Here is a 17,822-nt window from a genome sequence, read left to right as displayed (position 1 = left end):
TCTCAAACGCAAGTACTGACCTCTAGGAATTCCAGTCCTGAGTGGGAGAGGATGGTTACTCTCCCACCTCAGGAGGGAATTCGTAGAGGTGGCCTTCCTATAGATCGACGTGTCCAGTTCACCCTTCGCGTTCCTGGAGATTTTAATATCCAGGAATGGCAAAGTCGTGGGGTGCGACTCACAGGTGAAGTGCATGCCAATATTGTTCTGATTGAGATGCTGGACGAAGGCTTCAAAGGTCCCCTGATCTCCATTCCAGAGTATGAAGATGTCGTCAATGTATCGCGCCCACAAGCCAATTTCATAAGTGTCGAGAGCCTCGTCTTCCTTGAAAACGATGGTCTCCTCCCACCAGCCCAGGAATAGATTAGCATACGATGGGGCGCAGGGACTCCCCATCGCAGTACCCCTGAGCTGGTGGTAGGTCCTCCCATCAAAGGTGAAAAAATTACGTGTTAACGTAAACTCAAGAAGGCGCAGGACAAATTGGCTGTGGGCGCGATACTGACATCCCCGTGACCGAAGGAAATGTTCTACAGCCCTGAGGCCCAAATTATGTGGTATCGAGGAATAAAGGGCCTCAACGTCAATACTGGAAAGGAGACAGGTCTCCTCCAATGTCAGACCCTCCAAACGCTTAAGGAGGTCGGTGGTATCTCTGACATGGGAGGGGAGAGCCGTGACAAACGGTGCCAATATCCGGTCGATGTAAATACCCAGATTCTGGTTAAGATTGTCCACCCCCGAAACAATGGGTCTCCCCTTCAGAGGACTAACCCCCTTATGCACTTTGGGGAGACTGTAAAATGTAGATTTACGGGGATGCAGGGGAAAGAGAAAAGCAAATTCCTCAGCATTAATGATATTGGTAGCTTTCGCTTCATCCAAAATAATTTTAAGTTCACGCCTATATCCCTCGGTGGGGTCATTATACAGAACTTCATACGTCCCTGTGTCTGATAGTATATTCCTACACATATTCTCATATTGCACCGCGTCCATGACCACGACATTCCCCCCCTTGTCAGCGGGTTTGATGACAATGTGGTGGTCATCAGCTAATGAAGAAATAGCAGTGGTCACGGACTCGGTGCAGTTGGAATGATGCGTGGACACTCTGAGGTCCTCTAGATCCCTGGTGACCATGTTTAGGAATACATCTATACATGACACTTCGTTCGCAGTGGGTGGCATCTTGGTACTTTTCACTTTTAGATTAGTAAATGGACCGTTACCCTTGGTAGTGTCCTCATTGGAGTTCAAGGACTGTAATAGTTGTACATCCTTAAGTAAGTCAGTAGGAATCCCCAATTCAAGACATTGGCGACGGTCCATTAATCTAAAGTGTTTATGCCACCTTAACTTGCGAATAAACAAATTAATATCTTTGACAGATGCAAATCTGTCAAATTTTGGGGTGGGTACAAACGTCAGGCCTAGTTCTAGGGCTTTAGTCTCATCGAAACTGAGGACACGTGATGAAAGGTTTAAGACTTGTGGTCCCAAAACTAATTCGGAGGTTTCTGTGTGCGATTGCGTAGCGGATATTCCATAGTCTGATTGAACTGGCCTAAAAAACGGTTATCCTGGCCTCTGTATGAACCACGACCTTTACCCTTCCTGTACCTGCCCCTATTGGGATGTTGACTCACTTTAGGGACAGTTTCTCTCTCCGAATCGGAGTGGTCAGTTTCAGTAGAGGATCTCTCAGAATTGCTTGGTACAGTATCTCTTCTTGTGTTACCAAGAGAGGAATATATACGGTTTTCTTTAAAATCTGAGAGATCTCTAATAAACTGCCGGTGTTTTCTTTCTTTTAGGTGATATTGATATTTTTCTAGGGTAAGTTGGAGCTGCTTTTCTTTGTTCTGGAATTCCGCTTCCTGTGAAAAAGTCTGTACAACCTCCGTGTATTCTATCAATTTCTGACTAAGGGTGGCTAGATTAGCTCTCTCCTCATCCAGCAGAAGCCTCATAAGCCTAAGGGAACTATTTGTGGCTTCCTGCTCCCACTTAGTTAAGAAGCCGGGGTGTTGTCGTAGACGAGCCGCTGGGAGGAGAGAGATACGCAGCCCCCTTGGGACAATATTATTTTTAATGTAATTGTCAAGACTTTGCACCTCCCACCAGGACGTAATCTGTTCTTTGTAGACCTGGGTAAGATCTACAAAGGCGGTTTGAAAGGATGGTAGATACTTTTTCTGATTGAACTGTTTATCAGAAAATATATCCTTGGCCTCATGTAACCAGCTCTCTGCATCAAATCCTGTCGCTAGGAATCCTGCCATATCAGTGGGAATGATAGATATCTGATTGAGACTATTTGTGACAACAATCCCATTGATATTTCAAGATTTCAAAGCTATGAGTGGCCCACAATGAAAGAGTGTGGGGAAATATCCTTCTAAAATATAACCTTTATATGATATACATTAAAATATACACCTGAAGATGCATCACAATACAAAACATATAGTCAAGGGGTTCTGGGTGGATACCCCACTGCTGGTAAAGAAAAAAGACAAAACTTAGCACTGATACGCATAGGTGAATGCTAACAGTATAACCCAACCAACACAAGTATAACATGTATTGGGGTTCCAGGACGGATACCCCACTTCTGGTAGGACAAGAATATAAGATGTAACTGCTGCGCCGGTGTGGACACAGACAGTCTTACCTGACCGACCAGATGACTGATCCTAGTCATCTGGTCGGTCAGGTAAGACTGTCTGTGTCCACACCGGCGCAGCAGTTACATCTTATATTCTTGTCCTACCAGAAGTGGGGTATCCGTCCTGGAACCCCAATACATGTTATACTTGTGTTGGTTGGGTTATACTGTTAGCATTCACCTATGCGTATCAGTGCTAAGTTTTGTCTTTTTTCTTTACCAGCAGTGGGGTATCCACCCAGAACCCCTTGACTATATGTTTTGTATTGTGATGCATCTTCAGGTGTATATTTTAATGTATATCATATAAAGGTTATATTTTAGAAGGATATTTCCCCACACTCTTTCATTGTGGGCCACTCATAGCTTTGAAATCTTGAAATATCAATGGGATTGTTGTCACAAATAGTCTCAATCAGATATCTATCATTCCCACTGATATGGCAGGATTCCTAGCGACAGGATTTGATGCAGAGAGCTGGTTACATGAGGCCAAGGATATATTTTCTGATAAACAGTTCAATCAGAAAAAGTATCTACCATCCTTTCAAACCGCCTTTGTAGATCTTACCCAGGTCTACAAAGAACAGATTACGTCCTGGTGGGAGGTGCAAAGTCTTGACAATTACATTAAAAATAATATTGTCCCAAGGGGGCTGCGTATCTCTCTCCTCCCAGCGGCTCGTCTACGACAACACCCCGGCTTCTTAACTAAGTGGGAGCAGGAAGCCACAAATAGTTCCCTTAGGCTTATGAGGCTTCTGCTGGATGAGGAGAGAGCTAATCTAGCCACCCTTAGTCAGAAATTGATAGAATACACGGAGGTTGTACAGACTTTTTCACAGGAAGCGGAATTCCAGAACAAAGAAAAGCAGCTCCAACTTACCCTAGAAAAATATCAATATCACCTAAAAGAAAGAAAACACCGGCAGTTTATTAGAGATCTCTCAGATTTTAAAGAAAACCGTATATATTCCTCTCTTGGTAACACAAGAAGAGATACTGTACCAAGCAATTCTGAGAGATCCTCTACTGAAACTGACCACTCCGATTCGGAGAGAGAAACTGTCCCTAAAGTGAGTCAACATCCCAATAGGGGCAGGTACAGGAAGGGTAAAGGTCGTGGTTCATACAGAGGCCAGGATAACCGTTTTTTAGGCCAGTTCAATCAGACTATGGAATATCCGCTACGCAATCGCACACAGAAACCTCCGAATTAGTTTTGGGACCACAAGTCTTAAACCTTTCATCACGTGTCCTCAGTTTCGATGAGACTAAAGCCCTAGAACTAGGCCTGACGTTTGTACCCACCCCAAAATTTGACAGATTTGCATCTGTCAAAGATATGAATTTGTTTATTCGCAAGTTAAGGTGGCATAAACACTTTAGATTAATGGACCGTCGCCAATGTCTTGAATTGGGGATTCCTACTGACTTACTTAAGGATGTACAACTATTACAGTCCTTGAACTCCAATGAGGACACTACCAAGGGTAACGGTCCATTTACTAATCTAAAAGTGAAAAGTACCAAGATGCCACCCACTGCGAACGAAGTGTCATGTATAGATGTATTCCTAAACATGGTCACCAGGGATCTAGAGGACCTCAGAGTGTCCACGCATCATTCCAACTGCACCGAGTCCGTGACCACTGCTATTTCTTCATTAGCTGATGACCACCACATTGTCATCAAACCCGCTGACAAGGGGGGGAATGTCGTGGTCATGGACGCGGTGCAATATGAGAATATGTGTAGGAATATACTATCAGACACAGGGACGTATGAAGTTCTGTATAATGACCCCACCGAGGGATATAGGCGTGAACTTAAAATTATTTTGGATGAAGCGAAAGCTACCAATATCATTAATGCTGAGGAATTTGCTTTTCTCTTTCCCCTGCATCCCCGTAAATCTACATTTTACAGTCTCCCCAAAGTGCATAAGGGGGTTAGTCCTCTGAAGGGGAGACCCATTGTTTCGGGGGTGGACAATCTTAACCAGAATCTGGGTATTTACATCGACCGGATATTGGCACCGTTTGTCACGGCTCTCCCCTCCCATGTCAGAGATACCACCGACCTCCTTAAGCGTTTGGAGGGTCTGACATTGGAGGAGACCTGTCTCCTTTCCAGTATTGACGTTGAGGCCCTTTATTCCTCGATACCACATAATTTGGGCCTCAGGGCTGTAGAACATTTCCTTCGGTCACGGGGATGTCAGTATCGCGCCCACAGCCAATTTGTCCTGCGCCTTCTTGAGTTTACGTTAACACGTAATTTTTTCACCTTTGATGGGAGGACCTACCACCAGCTCAGGGGTACTGCGATGGGGAGTCCCTGCGCCCCATCGTATGCTAATCTATTCCTGGGCTGGTGGGAGGAGACCATCGTTTTCAAGGAAGACGAGGCTCTCGACACTTATGAAATTGGCTTGTGGGCGCGATACATTGACGACATCTTCATACTCTGGAATGGAGATCAGGGGACCTTTGAAGCCTTTGTCCAGCATCTCAATCAGAACAATATTGGCATGCACTTCACCTGTGAGTCGCACCCCACGACTTTGCCATTCCTGGATATTAAAATCTCCAGGAACGCGAAGGGTGAACTGGACACGTCGATCTATAGGAAGGCCACCTCTACGAATTCCCTCCTGAGGTGGGAGAGTAACCATCCTCTCCCACTCAGGACTGGAATTCCTAGAGGTCAGTACTTGCGTTTGAGACGCAACTGCTCAGACAAGCATGATTTTATTCGCCAAGCAGCTGATCTGAGGACGAGATTTTTGTCCAGGGGATACCCCGACTTTGTGTTGAGATCGGCATTCCAGAAAGCCCTGTCCCGACCAAGATGCTCACTGCTCACTTCCAATCAACTATCCACTCCACCCACTAAGGTCATGAGAATCATCACCAATTTCGATAGGGGGTCTAAACAAGTCAGGCAGATTTTGGGGCGCCATTGGCAAGTCCTCAAAATGGACCCTGACTTAAAAGACGTTTTAGGTGACCAACCACAAATAACCTATCGTAGGGGGCCGAACATACGTGATAAGCTAGTGCATAGTCATTATGCACCCGATCGCACCAAGACCACCTGGTTGCGATGTAGAACTGTGGGTTGTTATAGATGTGGAAATTGTATAGCGTGCAAACGCATACAGGTTGGCAAGTCATTTGTGAGCAATGTCACAGGCAAGACATATTCAATCCCGCATTTCATTAACTGTAAATCCAGAGGGGTCATATATCGGATCCAGTGTGAATGTGGGATTGAATATGTAGGTAAAACGATACGGGAATTCAGGAGGCGGATAGGGGAGCACTTGGGGGACATCTCACACAAAAGAGATACCCCAATCTCTAAACACGTCCACACTGTGCACAATGGTAGAGCCTCTCTGAAGTTCCTCGGTTTTGATGTGGTCAAACCACCTGTGAGAGGGGGCAACTGGGACAAATGTCTGCTTCAGCAAGAATCCCGATGGATATTCCACCTTAAAACATCTGCACCCCTGGGCCTGAATGAAAGGCTGGACTATGGGTGCTTTATATAGATATTGGCTAAGCTTACTCCTCAATAATAGTAATGTTCAATCCTGTGGTGGCATCCTATTCCTCTGGAAGGGATGCACATATAGGAGACATACTACTATTTCACAATTTTCCAAAACAACCTGGTATTGTGTCCAGCTCTTTCTATCTAGTTCTTGTTGCTGCGAACCTGCAAGAAATGTCAGTTTTAATTTGCTACGATCTTGCTCTGTAGCGTTGTCACGGACGCCTCCATTGTGGGACGTACTGTGAGGTTACCTTGTGTTGACATGTTCTCCGTGGTAACCGCTCTCTCCCTCCGCCTCCTGATCCGATTGGTCGCCGTAATCATGTGGTATCGGCGGCGGCGTCTGGTGCGTCACGGCGCATGCGCGTGACGTCACACGCCGACGCCGATGCTGACAGGGCGGTCTCCCTGGAAGAGGCGCGCTGGGAATCTATTTAAACATCATGAAGGTATGTGTCAGTGTGGCTGGTATAGGTTGATAAACCCCCTTAACATTAGGGATACTACCTTTAGTGAGGACCACCAGATCCTTACACACCAAGGAGCAGAGAAGCATTTATTCCTCTGTAGCATGGCAATCCTGCACCATGGATGCCTGCCCCTAGACTTTGACTCTGAACCTTGGGTCTAGTCTTTCATGTAACCGTCCTACTGCAGCATATGTTTGACTGCTACTTGCGGTCATAGACGGTATATTTTTCGTTCTGTCTCTACATGCATTTTATCCCCCTGAGGAGTCGACACGACAGAAACGTGCCACGTCGGGAGGCCTGTAGTCGCTTTGTGTTTTTTATGTTTGTTCACTAGACTAGGGTTCAGGTCCATAACTAGGGACAGGTATCCGGACGGGGTCGCTCTTTTCAGGGCGAGTGCTCTGTGTAGACAGGCAGCATGGGAGCAGGCCCCAATCCTACCAAGTATATAGGGTGATATAGGGCACAGCATCCATACTCTCATGACTGTTTTTCCCTGTCTACACTCCCTTCCGTCAGGCCTGACTCCCTTACCACGCTGATCCTAGTCATCTGGTCGGTCAGGTAAGACTGTCTGTGTCCACACCGGCGCAGCAGTTACATCTTATATTCTTGTCCTACCAGAAGTGGGGTATCCGTCCTGGAACCCCAATACATGTTATACTTGTGTTGGTTGGGTTATACTGTTAGCATTCACCTATGCGTATCAGTGCTAAGTTTTGTCTTTTTTCTTTACCAGCAGTGGGGTATCCACCCAGAACCCCTTGACTATATGTTTTGTATTGTGATGCATCTTCAGGTGTATATTTTAATGTATATCATATAAAGGTTATATTTTAGAAGGATATTTCCCCACACTCTTTCATTGTGGGCCACTCATAGCTTTGAAATCTTGAAATATCAATGGGATTGTTGTCACAAATAGTCTCAATCAGATATCTATCATTCCCACTGATATGGCAGGATTCCTAGCGACAGGATTTGATGCAGAGAGCTGGTTACATGAGGCCAAGGATATATTTTCTGATAAACAGTTCAATCAGAAAAAGTATCTACCATCCTTTCAAACCGCCTTTGTAGATCTTACCCAGGTCTACAAAGAACAGATTACGTCCTGGTGGGAGGTGCAAAGTCTTGACAATTACATTAAAAATAATATTGTCCCAAGGGGGCTGCGTATCTCTCTCCTCCCAGCGGCTCGTCTACGACAACACCCCGGCTTCTTAACTAAGTGGGAGCAGGAAGCCACAAATAGTTCCCTTAGGCTTATGAGGCTTCTGCTGGATGAGGAGAGAGCTAATCTAGCCACCCTTAGTCAGAAATTGATAGAATACACGGAGGTTGTACAGACTTTTTCACAGGAAGCGGAATTCCAGAACAAAGAAAAGCAGCTCCAACTTACCCTAGAAAAATATCAATATCACCTAAAAGAAAGAAAACACCGGCAGTTTATTAGAGATCTCTCAGATTTTAAAGAAAACCGTATATATTCCTCTCTTGGTAACACAAGAAGAGATACTGTACCAAGCAATTCTGAGAGATCCTCTACTGAAACTGACCACTCCGATTCGGAGAGAGAAACTGTCCCTAAAGTGAGTCAACATCCCAATAGGGGCAGGTACAGGAAGGGTAAAGGTCGTGGTTCATACAGAGGCCAGGATAACCGTTTTTTAGGCCAGTTCAATCAGACTATGGAATATCCGCTACGCAATCGCACACAGAAACCTCCGAATTAGTTTTGGGACCACAAGTCTTAAACCTTTCATCACGTGTCCTCAGTTTCGATGAGACTAAAGCCCTAGAACTAGGCCTGACGTTTGTACCCACCCCAAAATTTGACAGATTTGCATCTGTCAAAGATATTAATTTGTTTATTCGCAAGTTAAGGTGGCATAAACACTTTAGATTAATGGACCGTCGCCAATGTCTTGAATTGGGGATTCCTACTGACTTACTTAAGGATGTACAACTATTACAGTCCTTGAACTCCAATGAGGACACTACCAAGGGTAACGGTCCATTTACTAATCTAAAAGTGAAAAGTACCAAGATGCCACCCACTGCGAACGAAGTGTCATGTATAGATGTATTCCTAAACATGGTCACCAGGGATCTAGAGGACCTCAGAGTGTCCACGCATCATTCCAACTGCACCGAGTCCGTGACCACTGCTATTTCTTCATTAGCTGATGACCACCACATTGTCATCAAACCCGCTGACAAGGGGGGGAATGTCGTGGTCATGGACGCGGTGCAATATGAGAATATGTGTAGGAATATACTATCAGACACAGGGACGTATGAAGTTCTGTATAATGACCCCACCGAGGGATATAGGCGTGAACTTAAAATTATTTTGGATGAAGCGAAAGCTACCAATATCATTAATGCTGAGGAATTTGCTTTTCTCTTTCCCCTGCATCCCCGTAAATCTACATTTTACAGTCTCCCCAAAGTGCATAAGGGGGTTAGTCCTCTGAAGGGGAGACCCATTGTTTCGGGGGTGGACAATCTTAACCAGAATCTGGGTATTTACATCGACCGGATATTGGCACCGTTTGTCACGGCTCTCCCCTCCCATGTCAGAGATACCACCGACCTCCTTAAGCGTTTGGAGGGTCTGACATTGGAGGAGACCTGTCTCCTTTCCAGTATTGACGTTGAGGCCCTTTATTCCTCGATACCACATAATTTGGGCCTCAGGGCTGTAGAACATTTCCTTCGGTCACGGGGATGTCAGTATCGCGCCCACACCCAATTTGTCCTGCGCCTTCTTGAGTTTACGTTAACACGTAATTTTTTCACCTTTGATGGGAGGACCTACCACCAGCTCAGGGGTACTGCGATGGGGAGTCCCTGCGCCCCATCGTATGCTAATCTATTCCTGGGCTGGTGGGAGGAGACCATCGTTTTCAAGGAAGACGAGGCTCTCGACACTTATGAAATTGGCTTGTGGGCGCGATACATTGACGACATCTTCATACTCTGGAATGGAGATCAGGGGACCTTTGAAGCCTTCGTCCAGCATCTCAATCAGAACAATATTGGCATGCACTTCACCTGTGAGTCGCACCCCACGACTTTGCCATTCCTGGATATTAAAATCTCCAGGAACGCGAAGGGTGAACTGGACACGTCGATCTATAGGAAGGCCACCTCTACGAATTCCCTCCTGAGGTGGGAGAGTAACCATCCTCTCCCACTCAGGACTGGAATTCCTAGAGGTCAGTACTTGCGTTTGAGACGCAACTGCTCAGACAAGCATGATTTTATTCGCCAAGCAGCTGATCTGAGGACGAGATTTTTGTCCAGGGGATACCCCGACTTTGTGTTGAGATCGGCATTCCAGAAAGCCCTGTCCCGACCAAGATGCTCACTGCTCACTTCCAATCAACTATCCACTCCACCCACTAAGGTCATGAGAATCATCACCAATTTCGATAGGGGGTCTAAACAAGTCAGGCAGATTTTGGGGCGCCATTGGCAAGTCCTCAAAATGGACCCTGACTTAAAAGACGTTTTAGGTGACCAACCACAAATAACCTATCGTAGGGGGCCGAACATACGTGATAAGCTAGTGCATAGTCATTATGCACCCGATCGCACCAAGACCACCTGGTTGCGATGTAGAACTGTGGGTTGTTATAGATGTGGAAATTGTATAGCGTGCAAACGCATACAGGTTGGCAAGTCATTTGTGAGCAATGTCACAGGCAAGACATATTCAATCCCGCATTTCATTAACTGTAAATCCAGAGGGGTCATATATCGGATCCAGTGTGAATGTGGGATTGAATATGTAGGTAAAACGATACGGGAATTCAGGAGGCGGATAGGGGAGCACTTGGGGGACATCTCACACAAAAGAGATACCCCAATCTCTAAACACGTCCACACTGTGCACAATGGTAGAGCCTCTCTGAAGTTCCTCGGTTTTGATGTGGTCAAACCACCTGTGAGAGGGGGCAACTGGGACAAATGTCTGCTTCAGCAAGAATCCCGATGGATATTCCACCTTAAAACATCTGCACCCCTGGGCCTGAATGAAAGGCTGGACTATGGGTGCTTTATATAGATATTGGCTAAGCTTACTCCTCAATAATAGTAATGTTCAATCCTGTGGTGGCATCCTATTCCTCTGGAAGGGATGCACATATAGGAGACATACTACTATTTCACAATTTTCCAAAACAACCTGGTATTGTGTCCAGCTCTTTCTATCTAGTTCTTGTTGCTGCGAACCTGCAAGAAATGTCAGTTTTAATTTGCTACGATCTTGCTCTGTAGCGTTGTCACGGACGCCTCCATTGTGGGACGTACTGTGAGGTTACCTTGTGTTGACATGTTCTCCGTGGTAACCGCTCTCTCCCTCCGCCTCCTGATCCGATTGGTCGCCGTAATCATGTGGTATCGGCGGCGGCGTCTGGTGCGTCACGGCGCATGCGCGTGACGTCACACGCCGACGCCGATGCTGACAGGGCGGTCTCCCTGGAAGAGGCGCGCTGGGAATCTATTTAAACATCATGAAGGTATGTGTCAGTGTGGCTGGTATAGGTTGATAAACCCCCTTAACATTAGGGATACTACCTTTAGTGAGGACCACCAGATCCTTACACACCAAGGAGCAGAGAAGCATTTATTCCTCTGTAGCATGGCAATCCTGCACCATGGATGCCTGCCCCTAGACTTTGACTCTGAACCTTGGGTCTAGTCTTTCATGTAACCGTCCTACTGCAGCATATGTTTGACTGCTACTTGCGGTCATAGACGGTATATTTTTCGTTCTGTCTCTACATGCATTTTATCCCCCTGAGGAGTCGACACGACAGAAACGTGCCACGTCGGGAGGCCTGTAGTCGCTTTGTGTTTTTTATGTTTGTTCACTAGACTAGGGTTCAGGTCCATAACTAGGGACAGGTATCCGGACGGGGTCGCTCTTTTCAGGGCGAGTGCTCTGTGTAGACAGGCAGCATGGGAGCAGGCCCCAATCCTACCAAGTATATAGGGTGATATAGGGCACAGCATCCATACTCTCATGACTGTTTTTCCCTGTCTACACTCCCTTCCGTCAGGCCTGACTCCCTTACCACGCTGATCCTAGTCATCTGGTCGGTCAGGTAAGACTGTCTGTGTCCACACCGGCGCAGCAGTTACATCTTATATTCTTGTCCTACCAGAAGTGGGGTATCCGTCCTGGAACCCCAATACATGTTATACTTGTGTTGGTTGGGTTATACTGTTAGCATTCACCTATGCGTATCAGTGCTAAGTTTTGTCTTTTTTCTTTACCAGCAGTGGGGTATCCACCCAGAACCCCTTGACTATATGTTTTGTATTGTGATGCATCTTCAGGTGTATATTTTAATGTATATCATATAAAGGTTATATTTTAGAAGGATATTTCCCCACACTCTTTCATTGTGGGCCACTCATAACCTCCTATGGCCTCCTCCACGTCTCCTGATGTACTGGCCTGTCTCCTGGTAGCGCCTCCATGCTCTGGACACTATGCTGACAGACACAGCAAACCTTCTTGCCACAGAATTCACTCAGAGACTCAATAATAATAATATAGGGATGAGATACACCTTTTAAGTTAAAAATAATGAGATAATATTTCTTGATCTTAAAATAAAGAAGTCAGAAGAGGGTCATCTGATCACAGAGGTACACAGAAAAGTGACTGCAACAAACAGCCATTTACATTGGAGCAGTTGGCATCCACCTCCCCTGAAAAGAGGAATACCAACTGGCCAATACCTGAGGGCACGTAGGAACTGCTTGGATGAAATCTCCTTTGGAAGAGAGAGTGAACAACTATTCCAAAGGTTTAAAAAGAGAGGATATCCGACCAGATCCCTAAAGAAGGCATATAATAGAGCCAAAAGCCTGAATAGAGAAGAACTATTGAAAACAACAATTCACAAAAAAGTGAAGTTATCAGATGTATTGGAACCTATGATGGATATAATGAAGAGATATGTCGGATAATTAAAAAATACTGGCATATAATACGATCTGATAGAGACCTAGGTATGGTCCTTACCCCATATCCATCTATAACATACAGGAGAGGCCCGAATCTCAAGGACTAGTTGGTCCATAGTCATCTAGCAGAAGAAAAAATCCAACCTGCAGAGAAAAGGGAAAAATATAGGGGATCATCACCGTGTGGAAACTGCTCCTTTTGTAAATACATACCTCGTATCAAGAAATTTACGAACCCTGGAGACAAGAAAGAATATGAAATTAGACAACTGATAACATGTAGAACACAAGGAGTTATCTACATAGCTGCCTGCCCATGCCCAAGACTGTATGTGGGTAAAACTATGAGACGCCGAATCTCAGGGCATCTGAGCACAATTGAAACAGATAAAGATACCCCTCTGGCTAGACACGTTAAATATATACATGGGAACCAGACTTCGATATTAAGATTCTGGGGAATAGAAAAGATATCCATGGGACCAAGAGGAGGTAATCTAGACAAAAAACTGTTACAATGTGAAGCCCGGTGGATTGATAGATTAAACACTATGAGCCCCTATGGACTGAATGAAGGGTTTTCATTTGCAGCATTCATCTAGCATTAAATTATATTTGTATATAAAAAGGAAACCTAGTATACTGGAGTATATAGATATACATGTAAAAAAAATCAAAATACAAGAAATAAAAGGAAGAATTTAGAAAAAAGTAAGGCCAATTACCATTTTGGTCAGTATCATCTGTAGGAGTCCCAACAGTGTAGTATGCATCTTTTAACCTACGGATAGGATAAGAAATATAATAAATATATATATAAAAAATAAAAAATAAAAAATATATAAGAAAAGATTATGAAGAAGATCAGTGGACGTAGGTCATAGATAGGATTGGTACCATTGTAGAACATCCCTAAGTGACACCCTACCAAGTATAACAGCATTATATGTCTTACAAAAGGATGGATCCGAATCTCCTGTGGAATATAAAATATAACATCAGATATAACAGCATCAAATATCTTTTTACAACAGGATGGATCTGAATCTCCTGTGGAACACAAAATATCCATAAAAAATCTCCCCCCCCCCTCCCCTCTCTATTCAGGAAAATTATATGATTTCCTATTCATATGCTGGAGCTCTCTTAATCTTTTTTTGAGAATAAATCAGAGAATATGTGTAACCTGTTTTGAGTCCCCCAAATGTAATATGGAGATAAATATATGGAGATAAAATCGAAAAAGGAAAGTATATATTGGAAATCTCCAAAATAGGGACACAGAGCACATAAGCGCATCGATTTGGGAGAATCTTTGGATGTTCAGAGACTAAGTCCGTGAACATGCGCAGGAGGAACAACTTATGAAGTTTAATCAAAGTGTGGACGCATGCGCCCAGACTTTGAATCTGTAGAAGAGGTGGAGAGTAAGAATAAAAACTCTGGATCTATAGACACATGCGCATAAGCGCTTTGATCTTGGATTATTTTGTAAGCTCATGGACTAAGGCCTAGTTCACACGAACGTATGGCTTTTATAGTTTTTTGCGGTCCGTTTTTCACGGATCCGTTGTTCCGTTTTTGAGTTCCGTTGTGTTTCCGTTTCCTTTCCGTTTTTCCGTTCCGTTTTTCTGTATGGCATATACAGTATACAGTAATTACATAGAAAAAATTGGGAAACGGAAAACGGAATGCATACGGAACACATTCCGTTTTTTTTGCGGAACCATTGAAATGAATGGTTCCGTATACGGAAGGAGGTGATATAGAGTGTGGTGCGCATGCGCCCACACTTAGAGCCCGTACGGAGATTCTATACTGGCGAGACATGCGCTGTAATCCGAAAAGGAAGTCGGAATAAAGGTCCCTACGCAGGCGCATACTCTCTTCAAACATTGGTAAGTCCTCTGACTGACCAAGTACAAAAAATGGAATCTATTGGTCTAACTATGTGACTATCATGTGATCGCCGAAAACCCATTGGCAAATAGGAAGGGAAATATCAACCCATACGATATTTAAGCACCAATTCACATGGCGATCTTGTTGATAGTAGCTCCATTGCCCCTGAAGACGCCACATCTGTGGTGAAACATGTCAGGGGAGCTACAAGTTAGGTTTTAAACAAGTGCGGTTGTGCTTAGTGTTCGGCTCCCGGTGCGCTGCAGACACTGGGCAAGCCGACACAAACAGCAAGGTGGAGACAATACTCAAATCCATTAAGAAGAATAAAGGGATAGAGTAATAGACACTCATAGTTACTCTGGTGTAGAGCTGACAGAGAGCAGTCATCTCGGGACATTCTTACCAAACTGGAGTAGGAAAATAGATAAGGAGCTTATCCCTATGAATAGAGCAGTAGGTATACCAAGGAATGTGACTGCAAACAAAAGCAGGAATTGACAATAAATAAAACATTGCTGTAAAGCACAAAAGCACAAATTTTAAGACACCTTTTTCTTTATTGTCTTCCCGTATATATTTTTTAAAAATATGAAGTAAATGTAATGTTTTAAACCAGACCTTAAACGGGAATCCATTAGCCTAGGCTATCTGAACCTTAAAAATTTAAATCCCGGGTCCAAAGGGTCCCTGATGGGAGGTTGTTGACTCAGTTTCATGCTACCACTAGAGTGAAAGCACCACCAGCATTCAAAAGTGACCAAAACATCAGCCAGGAAGCATAGGAACTGAGAATTGGTCTGTGGTCACCACCTGCAGAACCACTCTTTTATTGGGGGTGTCTTGCTAATTGCCTATAATTTCCACCTGTTGTCTATCCTATTTGCACAACAGCATGTGAAATTGATTGTCACTCAGTGTTGCTTCCTAAGTGGACAGTTTGATTTCACAGAAGTGTGATTGACTTGGAGTTACATTGTGTTGTTAAAGTGTTCCCTTTATTTTTTTGAGCAGTGTATATATATATATATATATATATATATATATATATATATATAGGGTGTGGTGGATGAATGTATTGCTTGCCACATTTTACTATTTAGGGGTTGTTCCATGAGACAAATTCCTATCCGTAGTCTCTTATGGCATTTGGACATTATAGAGGTTGAATGAATCCTTGTTCAGGTTTCAGGTCCCACTTTTTTTAAGAGTGGAGAGCCACTCCATAACTTAGCAAACTTTGTCCATTGATATATAAACAGCCATTTATTTAAATGCTAAATACTATATATAGAATGCATTTCACATAAAACTAATCTAATGTGTATGGCTAGAGTTGAGCGAACACCTGGATGTTCGGGTTCGAGAAGTTCGGCCGAACTTCCCGGAAATGTTCGGGTTCGGGATCCGAACCCGACCCGAACTTCGTCCCGAACCCCATTGAAGTCAATGGGGACCCAAACTTTTCGGCACTAAAAAGGCTGTAAAACAGCGCAGGAAAGGGCTAGAGGGCTGCAAAAGGCAGCAAAATGTAGTTAAATCCCCTGCAAACAAATGTGGATAGGGAAATGAATTAAAATAAAAATAAAATAAATAAAAATTAACCAATATCAATTGGAGAGAGGTCCCATAGCAGAGAATCTGGCTTCATGTCAGCAGAGAATCAGTCTTCATGTCATAACAGAGAATCAGGCTTCATGTCACCCACCACTGGAACAGGCCACTGTCAGATATTTTTAGGCCCCGGCACCCAGACAGAGGAGAGAGGTCCCATAACAGAGATTCAGGCTTCATGTCAGCATAGAATCAGTCTTCATGTCATAGCAGAGAATCAGGCTTCATGTCACCCACCACTGGAACAGGCTACTGTCAGATATTTTTAGGCCCCGGCACCCAGACAGAGGCGAGAGGTCCCATAACAGAGATTCAGGATTCATGTCAGCAGAGAATCAATCTTCATGTCATAGCAGAGAATCAGGCTTCACGTCACCCACCACTGGAACAGTCCATTGTCACATATTTAGGCCCAGGCACCCAGGCAGAGGAGAGAGGTCCCATAGCAGAGAATCTGGCTTCATGTCAGCAGAGAATCAGTCTTCATGTCATAGCAGAGAATCAGGCTTCATGTCACCCACCACTGGAACAGGCCACTGTCAGATATTTTTAGGCCCCGCCACCCAGACAGAGGAGAGAGGTCCCATAACAGAGATTTAGGCTTCATGTCAGCAGAGAATCAGTCTTCATGTCATAGCAGAGAATCAGTCTTCATGTCATAGCAGAGAATCAGGCTTCATGTCACCAACCACTGGAACAGGCCACTGTCAAATATTTTTAGGCCCCGGCACCCAGACAGAGGAGAGAGGTCCCATAACAGAGATTCAGGCTTCATGTCAGCAGAGAATCAGACTTTATGTCATAGCAGAGAATCAGGCTTCATGTCACCCACCACTGGAACAGGCCACTTTAAGATATTTTTAGGCCCCGACACCCAGACAGAGGCGAGAGGTCCCATAACAGAGATTCAGGATTCATGTCAGCAGAGAATCAAACTTCATGTCATAGCAGAGAATCAGGCTTCACGTCACCCACCACTGGAACAGTCCATTGTCACATATTTAGGCCCAGGCACCCAGGCAGAGGAGAGAGGTCCCATAGCAGAGAATCTGACTTCATGTCAGCAGAGAATCATTCTTCATGTCATAGCAGAGAATCAGGCTTCATGTCACCCACCACTGGAACAGGCCACTGTCAGATATTTTTAGGCCTCGGCACCCAGACAGAGGAGAGAGGTCCCATAACAGAGATTTAGGCTTCATGTCAGCAGAGAATCAGTCTTCATGTCATAGCAGAGAATCAGTCTTCATGTCATAGCAGAGAATCAGGCTTCATGTCACCCACCACTGGAACAGGCCACTGTCAGATATTTTTAGGCCCCGGCACCCAGACAGAGGAGAGAGATCCCATTACAGAGATTCAGGCTTCATGTCAGCAGAGAATCAGTTTTCATGTCATAGCAGAGAATCAGGCTTCATGTCACCCACCACTGGAACAGGTTACTGTCAGATATTTTTAGGCCCTGACACCCAGACAGAGGAGAAAGGTCCCATTACAGAGATTCAGGCTTCATGTCAGCAGAGAATCAGTCTTCATGTCATAGCAGAGAATCAGGCTTCATGTCACCCACCACTGGAACAGGCCACTGTCAGATATTTTTAGGCCCC

This window comes from Bufo bufo, chromosome 1 (assembly GCF_905171765.1).
Source record: "Bufo bufo chromosome 1, aBufBuf1.1, whole genome shotgun sequence".
Lineage (NCBI taxonomy): Eukaryota > Metazoa > Chordata > Amphibia > Anura > Bufonidae > Bufo > Bufo bufo.
This window is presented reverse-complemented; position numbering follows the sequence as displayed.